Source organism: Cydia strobilella, chromosome 6 (assembly GCF_947568885.1).
Source record: "Cydia strobilella chromosome 6, ilCydStro3.1, whole genome shotgun sequence".
Lineage (NCBI taxonomy): Eukaryota > Metazoa > Arthropoda > Insecta > Lepidoptera > Tortricidae > Cydia > Cydia strobilella.
Window position 1 is genome coordinate 15075595 of NC_086046.1, and position 11094 is coordinate 15086688.

Genomic DNA, 11094 nt, shown 5'->3' on the forward strand with positions numbered 1-11094 from the left:
AATTTATATTTATCTTGAAATCTTGAAAGTTTATCATCAAGAATGTCAACAAATGCTCAGAACTGACTGAGAAATTAATGCATAAAGCTCAACAGGAATATAAATGAGTATCGCTTCTTTAAATAATAATTCTTTGATGCATGTAGATCCAGCTGCTGTTAACGTACCAATAATGTTGTAAACTTTGATCGCAATATCTCGCAAGAAGCCACACAGGGTGCTCGCTTATATCGTGCTTAAACTTGAGTGGTTTATTATGGAACGGCTGTAGAATAAGGCCTCTAATTGTTACTTCTATACTCTGTATCTTTAGGTATTTAAATAAAAGTAAACAAAATCTACCCTCAAATGGCTCTTTAAGCCAGTTGAGGGTAGTTGAAAACATTACATGATCAAATAATGTAGTTTAAAGTCAGGTCGTTCAGTGACAGATCCAAGGGGTTTTGTATTTGGTTGGTTAACCAATAAACGTTATAACTGGGTCTCTATTGTTTGACATAATTATTGAAAGTCATAATGTAATGATTGTCATATTATCATTAGTCATAATTTGGTTTTTCTGAGAAACGCATAACTTTTCAGGATTGCCATAAAACAAACCTAACCTAACCTATCTATAGGATAACCCAAGGAAAATCCTGAAAATCATTACTTATGACTTACAATAATTATGTCAAACAAAGGGACCCCGTTATATCTACCCGAAAATGTACAAATTATTTGTTTACTTTTATTTAAATACCTAACGATACAGAGTATAAACAAGCAAATGAAATGTTATAAGCTACCAACTAAATGACAAGAAACAGAACAACAACTTCTTAGACGAGGAGCTTACTATAAATTTACAATAGTATCCGATAAAGTAGTCTTTCAATTATTTATGAACTGTCTAAAATCACTTTTTTTGCTCTGTTCACATGTCAGCTTCGGAAAACTAACGGAGAAACTACAGAATCCAACCAGTACCCTGTCATTTGGTATCTCCAATGAGGTGAAGGTATCGTGTTATCAAAACGTAGCTACAGTGCCCACACCCTATGTCGGCTTCTTTGAATGTAATCTTTGGACCTAGTACGAATTACAAGCACGACATTTATTATTTACTAGCTGTTGCCCGCGACTTCGTACGCGTGGATTTGTATGTTGGTGGTTATATATTCTACATGAGCATAATATAGAACATTATGCAGCAAAAGATATCAGTAGGGACGGTTCATCATTTGTTAATAATTATACAACGCATGAAATTTGTCTTTCACAAACTATAAAGTTTCAAGACCCTAACTGAAAAAAATTGTTCCCGATATAATATCCCTTTCGAATAGATTTACAAGCCCACTATTTAAAAAAAAAATTCGCTCCCGAAACTATTAATACAAACTTTTCAAAAACGGTGTAAGTAATCAGTTTTCGTCTATTTTAATATAATGCCGTTTTTACCAAGTTTCAAGTTCCTAGCTTAAAAGAAAATTTGTACCACATATAAACTTACATCCCCTTTTTAACCCCTTTAGGGGTTGAATTTTTAAGAACGTTGAAATAACTTTTTTGGAATCTTATACAATGCCTTTCTAAGAAGTTTCAAAGTATTTGTAATAGATTCAAACTATCAACCCCTTTTTAACCCTTTTAGGGAATGAATATTTAAAAACGCTTAAATTACTTTTCTTGTATTCTAATAATATGCCTTTATACAGATTAAAGTCCCGCACTCAAAAAAATATTTATCTCCATACAAACTTTCAACTCCATTTTTACCACCTTGGGGGATGAATTTGCAATAATGCTGAAACAAGTTTTTTTCTCTTTTAATTAAACATCTTTCTATGAAGTTTCAAGTACCTAGCTTAAAATAAAATTAGGACCACGACAAACTTTCAACGCTGAAATTACTTTTCTTGTATTCTAATAATATGCCTATATACAAAGTTTTAAGTCCCGCATTTGATAAAATTTTTGATCTCCATACAAACTTTCAACCCATTTTTCACCACCTTAAGGGATGAATTTTCAAAAACGCTGTAAGTAGTTTTCTTGTTTTTTAATAATATATCTTTTACCTAAGGTTCGAATTCATAGCTTAAAATAAAACTTGAACCCCATACAAACTTTGGACCCCAATTTCACCCCCTTGGGGGATGAATTTTGAAAAACCCTTTCTTCAAAAATTCAGCTCTCTAGGTCCAACGGTTTGGGCTGGGCGTTGATTTAAGTGAGTCAATCAGTCAGTCAGGACTTTTACGTTTATATATATAGATTTATGAAAGGGATAAAACTTATTATAGGTACATGTTTAGTCTTTCAAATCTTTCAATCTATTTTCTCAAACATGCAATGAAATATCGTTCTTACGTGCGTCATAACCGGATTCAAAGTATCACGCTTCGGGCCGAGCAACTCGAGAGAACTGTAAAGGATTTCATACGAAGTTGAAGGCCTAGGCCGGGAAGTAATTTTTTTTATTTTTTATTTTAATGCAAACATGGCTTCTGTGTTCATGTGAACAGGCTAAACAGCAGATTTTTTTTTTCATCTTTATAGGGCTGTATCTCCTAAACCGTGCGTCGTAGCGCAAAAATAATCAAATTTTCGTTCCCCCGTAAGCAACCCTTAATTTATATAAAAAAAACGCAAATAAAACAGAAAAAAACTTTATCGGATTGTATCGCGTAAACCATGCGTCGTAGCGCAAAAATAACAAAATTTTCGTTCCCCTTTATGAAACCCTTAATTTATATTTAAAAAAAGCAACAAAAAAAACAAGAAAAATCTTTAGGGCTGTATCTCCTAAACCATGCGTCGTAGCGCAAAAATAATAAAATTTTCGTTTTCCTTTTTGAAACTCCAAAGTAATATACAAAAAAAACCGGCCAAGTGCGAGTCGGACTCGCGCACCGATGGTTCCGTACTTTTTAGTATTTGTTGTTATAGCGGCAACAGAAGTACATCATCTGTGAAAATTTCAACTGTCTAGCTATCGCGGTTTATGAGATACAGGCTGGTGACAGACAGATAGACGGACAGACGGAGTCTTAGTAATAGGGTCCCGTTTTTACCCTTTGGGTACGGAACCCTAAAAACACAATGAAAAAGAAGAAAAAAACTTTATAGCGCTATCTTCTAAACCGTGCATCGTAGCGCAAATATAATCAAATTTTCGTTCCCCTTTAAGAAACCCTTAATTAATATTTAAAAAAAAAAAAACGCAAAAAAGGAAAAAAAACGGAAAAAAATCTTTATAGGGCTGTATCTCCTAAACCGTGCGTCGTAGCGCAAAAATAATCAAATTTTTGTACCTCCCCGATACTCCACGCACTGAATAACCTATCACATTACGACATCAAACAATCATCATCATCATCATCATGGTTGTATGTATCATTATTTCATTGCATGTTTGAGAGAAGCAATATACATACCTCGGCGTTGGGTTGGCGGCCTCAAAACTATCTATTCTATTCGGCCGTCAACCCCTTACTTCACGGCCTCTGTAGTAATGTACTATAATTATATTGAATAAATGTGTATTGATCTTTTTGTAAACAGAGAATACATTCAGGAAATGAATACTTAATACAATTAAACTAATGTTGTCAATATCTAGTACAAAAACCTTAATAATAGGCTATTAGCTATTAATATTGCCCTGAAATTTTTTTTGTTAATTCATTGTACGAATATTTTAGTAACCAAACATTGTTCATACCTACTTGTAATCATCAGAACTACTATAAAACCAGCATTTTTTTTAAATGCATGCTGACTTAAGTATGTACATAGCTACGTTAATCACTACATAGTAGAAAACAAAGGCGCTTTCCGCCTGTCTGTCCCTATGTATGCTTAGATCTTTAAAACTACGCAACGGATTTTGATGCGGTTTTGTTTTTCATAGATAGAGTGATTCAAGAGGAAGGTTTATATGTATAATTTGTAAATGTTTTGTGTAAATTTGTTGAACTACCCGTGCGAAGTCGGGGCGGGTCGCTAGTGTTACTATAGAGTAACTTATACTAGAGCGGTACTGTCATAGTAAATTTTGTAACCCCAGTAAATTCACTGCCATCTATAAAAATACCATAAAATGTTTTAAATATGGATAAATGATTTTTTTTATTTGCATTTATAATTTTTATGATTTTGACCCATGTTCTTTCACTGATATGCGTTAAAATGGTTAAATAACAAACGAAACCGTCAACGCCATCTATACGACAGTAGGCCAAAGCTAGTAGCGCCCTCTGAACGAGAATCAAATTTTCTTGATTTTCGAGGCACGTTTTTTCCTTAGACTGTATCCATCTATTACGGAGTTATATCTATCTTTGGTATTACATAAGCCATAGAAAAATATTTATTTAAACACAATAAAAAAAATACTTATGAACTAAAATAATATATCAATAAACTTAACTATACATAAAACTAAACCTAAACTAACCTATAAAAATTAGTCGAACAACCCATCCCGCATCGCTCCCGACGCAGAGGTGCCCATCACGCTTGCTGCGTTTCCGCGTTGAACCGCGATGGACAACCTTTGCACTAGGAACGACCCGGAAGGGGGGACGAGACCCCTCTTCTGTAGGCGACGCCCCAGCTCCCCGAGAAAAGATTTCGCCTCCGCGCACCAGCACCCAGACATCTCCAGGGGAAGAAACAAGTAGCTTCTTAGCCCCGAGTACTTGTCCCTCTTTAGGGACGCCGCCTGCTTAGCGGCAGCTGAGCTGATCGCACGGTGCAGCCAAGGTGCGTGGCGGCGAACGTACTGACTTAGGTGGCATCAGACAAAAGGCACTTATCCCTCTCCCACGGGCACCAAAGTCAAACCGGCCTTTTCCCATCCGACCAACTAAGGCCCGGCGGCCTCAAATGGCTGGCAAATGTTGGCTGACACCAGTGCCCTTCGAATAAATAATATCATTTGACGCGTGGTTCCGTCGGAACCTCCCCGCGCACCAGCAACAGCTCAAGGCATGGTGCCCGTTGCTCTCCACCATAGACCCGCAGCAAGTTATATATAGTTATTACTGTTATATATATTTAGTTCACCGTATATACTAAGCACCCGAAAGCGCTTTAGACCTTTTGGTTTAATATACGATAAAATACTTTCACACCAAGCAATTAATAATGGTAATATTTATTGTGATGTCATTAATTTCGTTTCTAAATAATATTTACGTAATTAATGTTGAAGGTAGACCGATACAATATCTTCCTAATATTAATGAATATTGCCCAGCATCGGAGCATTGTCGCCAAATACCATAGAGTAATTATTGTAAATAAATGAGCAAACTTAAACCATTAGTTACGAGTCAATACACAGGAAACGCTTCATATAATATCCTAGGAATGTTCATATGATTTATTGTGCATAATAGGGAACGTTTTTAACAATAAATATATTAAAATTTTTGCGTAACGCCATGTTTTAATGATAGTAGTCAAAAGACATGAAAATCTAGAGATCCTATAATTTTTTTGAGCCTAATTCAGTACAGTTAAATGAAAGTTTACAAAATATAGACAAAAAAAATTAAAATCGCTCTCCTTCTTGATGCGATCGGCAAATCATATTATAGACCGCGGGCCAGGAACACATTTCCATGACCAATCGCCTCCCGGGCGAAAACTCGTACAGTGGTTAACGGCTATGTATGATGAACCCTCGTGAACGTCAGCTGCCACTCCGTTGGTAGGTTAAGGAATGGCAGCAAAAAAAGTCTATAAAAAAAATTTAGTCATCGCCTCCCGCTTGATACTTTATCAGATGAATAAACAAAATCGTCAGCCGATTGTATCGCTGTGGAAAGACCGTCCGCTGGTCACATGAACATGTAAAAAAGAAAATTCTTTTCAGTCATCGGCGTCATCGCCTCCCATTTGATACTTTGTCAGATGATAGTTTAGATGCCATTGTTAATAAACAGGGCGGAATTGCTCATGGCAAAAATCAAACGTTAATAGAGTTGGAACGTTGAATTTTATCGACTTTTTCAGCTATCGATAAGTTCAGTCACCTGACTTTAACATTAACCTCTTTGATTAGCTAGTTGGCCATTTGACCTCTTTGATTAGTATTGTCTTCGGTTACCGCGATAGTTACTCATGTATTAAAACTATGAAAACGGCCACCCGTGCCCACCCGCGTGGCGTGGTCACCCGTTGACCACGAACGCTGTAAAGAGTTCGAAACGTCGGGATGTATTATAAACTCAATATTCGCGATAAAATCTCTTTGATTAGATTAAAAGTAAATTGCATGGCAGTTAACTGTCATTTCTGCCACTAGTCTTTTTGCAACTAATTCACGTTTTAAAAAAATGGTAAATCCAAAAAGAAAAACAATTAACAAATGGATAAAGAAATATCCTTGTCTTACTTACAACGAAAACAACTTAACAATATACTGCTCTAAAATGTAAGGTTCACTTAAAGCACCTAAAAAAAATATTGCGTTGAAACTCACATAACGAGTAAAACACATTCACCCGAGTTTAAAGAGATAAAGAACGATAATAGTTATAATCTAGATTTGATAATATTTCTCGTTTGTTGCAACATTCCATGGAAAAAAATTAATAATCCACATTTCCGGAATTTGTTAAGGTGACTGAACTTATCGATAGCTGAAAAGTCGATAAAATTCAACGTTCCAACTCTATTAACGTTTGATTTTTGCCATGAGCAATTCCGCCCTCTGTTAATAAAACAAATCGTCAGCCGGTTGTATCGCGGTGGAAAGACCGTGTTACGCGTTTCGGTGGCTGCCATTCCTCAACCCACCAACGGAGCGGCAGCTGACGTTCACGAGAGTTCATCATACGTAGCCGTTAACCGCTATACGAGTTTTCGCCCGGGAGGCGATGACTGACGAAATTTGCGCCTGGCTCGCGGTCTATTACTTTTTGGCAACTGGGTTTTTTAAGGGGTCCTAAGGGGTGTACCGAAAAAAAAAACGGTAAACTTCAAATGAAAAAAACTGATGCACTTGATAAGGATTTTTGGAATATAGGATTACTAGAATATGAAGCTACTTTTAATTTAAATAATTATCAGTTTTTTTATTATTAAATTTTCTGCAGGAGTGATAAGTAGCTTTTTCCTAGCGCATTCAGTGGCAGCTTTTTACGGAGCTGTTTTTCGTATTTGCCTGCACCATCCCAACACCTGCTGGAGTTGTTTAAGTTTTTTGTCTGTTTTATCCTTCTCTTTTAATACACTCTTGATTTGAGCCCATGAATAGTCGAGAGAACGGCACTTCTATATGGTGTATGGTGGTCTTACTTTGCTCATCGTCTATTACAAAATGCGACTTTTTGTACGAAGGAAATTGTATGATTTTCGACTTGGCCCAGAAATTAATAACGCAAATTTTCGGTTACTTTAGCTATCCTAACTTTTGCACGAATCTTCTTTCTGAGGGTCCTTGGGTCACTTGTTCCTAGAGGTCTGCCGCTTCGAGACCTCTGTTCAAGAGACAACGTACAAAATTATTTAATTACATTATGAAATGCACGAAACTTCAAGGTAATTTTAAGTGTATCGAAAGCAAGCGTGGAGGATGTTGAAAATTTTCTTGCCATTTGGAAAAGATTAAATTTCAGTGATCTCTTCTATTCACCGGTGTAACGTCGCATGGCGTAAAACCAGAATTATTTATATTGGAATATATAATTTAATAATAGGACTTTTAACTGCGGTTAAAAAGCTGTCGTCATCTTGCTTGGAAAATAAAATTACAGCCATTTGAAGTTTAGTTTTTTTTTTTGGTACACCCCTTAATTAGACCCCGCTGAATCCGAATTTGCCAGTTGAACGATCGAAATCTTAACTGGAACTGAGATATTTAAGATGGCGGCCTATATGACGGTACATAGCGACCCTAATGAGTTCCTTGTATGGAGATATATACCTTTTTTTTAATAATAATTGTTGTAAGAAAAAACAGTAATAATAACACGTATTTCCTGAAAGTTTGGAGTACCTACCTGAAATGGTTAAAAAAAGATCGAAAATATCGTCGTCTGCGTCGCATCGAAATACGAAATCCTAGTAATAGGCATTGTTACAACACAAAATGCCCTCGAAGGGGCTTTGCTTTAATTCGTTTTCATTTTTTAATACATATATATATATATTTAATTATTATTAAATAATATTCTAATCAAGAATAATTAATAAAAAAAAGTTAAACAGCATATTTTTAATAATAAAAAAATACGTTTTTGGGACATTTAACCCATGTACGCATATTAAGAATCTTTTAATGTAAAAATGCGTCTAGTATGAGAACTATGAGCATTGGTACGAATAATAAATGAATCAATCGTTTATTAATAAATTCGTTGGGAGTGGAAGGTGTTAGTGTAACTAGAAAATCTTAAAGCCTTTAATGAAGCATCGAAGTGCCTCAGAATACGCAAATCTTTTTCACCACACGCACACACACAGCTCACACACACGCACACGCAGCTTAGAAATCATAACATATATGTTAAAGTAGGCATAGCTATCTGTAAGTTTCAAAGTTTTTCACTTTTTTCACCACCTCCGTCGGGAATTTCTTTAATTTTTTTCTGTAACAAACTATTTTTATGTATCGCGTAGAATAGGCCTTGTTCTTTAAGATACATAACATTTTTTAGGGTTCCGTACCTCAAAAGGGAAAAACGGAACTATACATGAATGCAAGAAAGAATTATAATGAATTACAAACTACTTAACCAATTAAGTTGAAATTTGGTATACATATGTAAGTTTGTGACCCAAAGACGAACATATAACGTAAACAAATGAATTTTAAACATGGGGGCCACTTTTGGGGGTAAATGAGAAAAGTAAAAAATAAAGTTTTTCAAAATATATCGTGTTATACATCAAATGAAAGAGCTCATTGTGAGAATCTCAAATATATTTTTTTATAATTTTAGGATAAACAATTTAGAAGTTATTCAAGAAAATAGGCAAAAAACGACCATTCCCCCCCCCCCCCCCTTTATCTCCGACCCTACTGGGTCTAAAATTTTGAAAAAAATACACAAAATAGATCTTTACCTTTCGATTAAAGGAAAACCTATAAGAAATTGCAGTCAAGCGTGAGTCGGGCTTAAATACTACGTTTTTGATCCGACCCCTACGGGTTTTTTAATGACATTTTACTCACGCTTCACATAAAAAAAACACATTGTTGAAATTGTGTAATGTACGGAACCCTTGGAACGCGAGTCCGACTCGCACTTGGCCGGTTTTTTTTTATCCAGTGGATCAAACATTTATTTGCGGAGAGTCAGTAAGTTGCCTCAATAACCTTGGTAAATTAATCCATATTCAGGTTTGGGAAATAGGAGTTAGGTACGTCTTTTAGGTATGGCTTTAACAAAATTTGATCACCTATGAATATTTTTTTTAGAACAAGAATGTCATATTGTCGCAAAAATTTTTGCGTGGTTAGGCCCTCTTCCCTTGCTCCTTAAAAGGCATGTATTAAGGTGAGGGACGGCAACATGGAATAATTATAAGGCATTTTTTATTCGTTATTAGTCCCTTTATTAGGTGTATAAAACTTTATTAAATAACTTAAAAATTACAGTCTCTAGAGACAATTAACTTTGTAACAGAATTTATGGCTAGACTAGGTATAATAATACTTTCTGTGATATTTTCATATTCTAATATCAAGTCGGATGCACAGTTAAAATTAATTGGGATTATTGAGATTTTGCTTGATGAAGCTTTAGTCAGTTGCTGGTAGGTACTGAATAAACAGGTAGTTGTTAAGTCGGTCGAAAGTTCACTGGAATCGATATCTGGCCCGAGAATAGCAAAGTTGCAAGACGTCCGAGAGACACCTAAGTCGCAATCACTGTAACGGTCGCCGCCTCGTTACGCAAGGGACTGTGAAATGGCGGTGTGCTGCTTCTTGAAGAAGTAAATAATTACTGAAAATTCAAGTGCATATTTTCCGTTAAAGATGCTATTCAATTTATGTTTATTGATTTCTATACCAAGTTTGCTGGCGCGGTACAATAATGATTGACATTAGAGCTATACCAATCTGATCTAGACTTAGTATTACACTAGGTACTAAAAGGCCGGACGGATTGACTCTGGTGCCGTGGGAGAGAGGTAAGTGCCTTTTGTGGGACGCCACCTGCGTCAGCACATTCGCCGCCTCGCACCTAGGCCGCACCGTGTGGCCGGCAGGAGCTGCCGCTGAGCAGGCGGCGTCCCTAAAAGGGACAAGTACTCGAGGCTAACTAACTACTTTTTCGTTCCCCTTGCTGTTGAGATGTCTGGGTGCTGGTGCGCGGAGGCGAAAACTTTTCTCGGGCTGGGGCGTCGCCTGCGGGAGAGGGGACTCGACCCCCGCTCCGGGTCGTTCCTGGCGCAGAGGTTGTCCATCACGGTGCAACGCGGAAACGCAGCAAGCGTGATGGGCACCTGTGCGTCGGGAGCGATGCGGGGTGGGATATTCGACTAGTTTTTATGGGTTAGTTTAGGTTTAGTGTTAGTTAAGTTTATTGTGGGTATTTTTATGTAATAGGTATTTTTATTGATGGTATTCTTTTATTGTAATTTTATTGTATTGTAAATTAATAAAAAACCCAGGGATTGTAAATAAAACTAATTAGTAGGTATTGGAATAAACATGTTTCTAGGTAACGTTTATGTTATATTTAATTGACTCAACGCACCAAGTTAAATAGTTGTTATAATGATGCGTTCTAAAAGTTCTGCCTTAATAAATAAATAATTAGGTACTTATATATACATACATCTCCATCGTGCATGTTATTGCCGCTAGCGAAATACACTGACAGTACCATCTAAACAATTCATTCGAATGGTGCTCTAAGTTTGACGCATTAGCTCCTCCTGCGGTTCTACGTCGTAGCACGCAATTTAAACAGCAATTATACTGCCCCACTACGTATAACTAAATTGAATTACACCGTGTTCATCGTAAAATCGTGCATTACATACAAATACTGCAAAACCCACTACGCCCAGGATACTTTTTCATCAGTGACATGAGAATGTGTTCATAGTAAATAAATAAACACAAAAAAGCTTGAAAACATA

General features: G+C 36.3%; 1 long non-coding RNA gene across 1 annotated transcript; it reads right to left on the minus strand.

Moving 5' to 3' along the window:
- Positions 1–292: 292 nt before the first annotated feature.
- LOC134742560 (uncharacterized) lies at positions 293–760 on the minus strand. Its single transcript, XR_010127948.1, has 2 exons — positions 702–760; positions 293–485 (listed from the first exon to the last, which is right to left on the minus strand). It is a non-coding gene; the product is annotated as an uncharacterized LOC134742560 (long non-coding RNA).
- Positions 761–11094: the final 10334 nt, after the last annotated feature.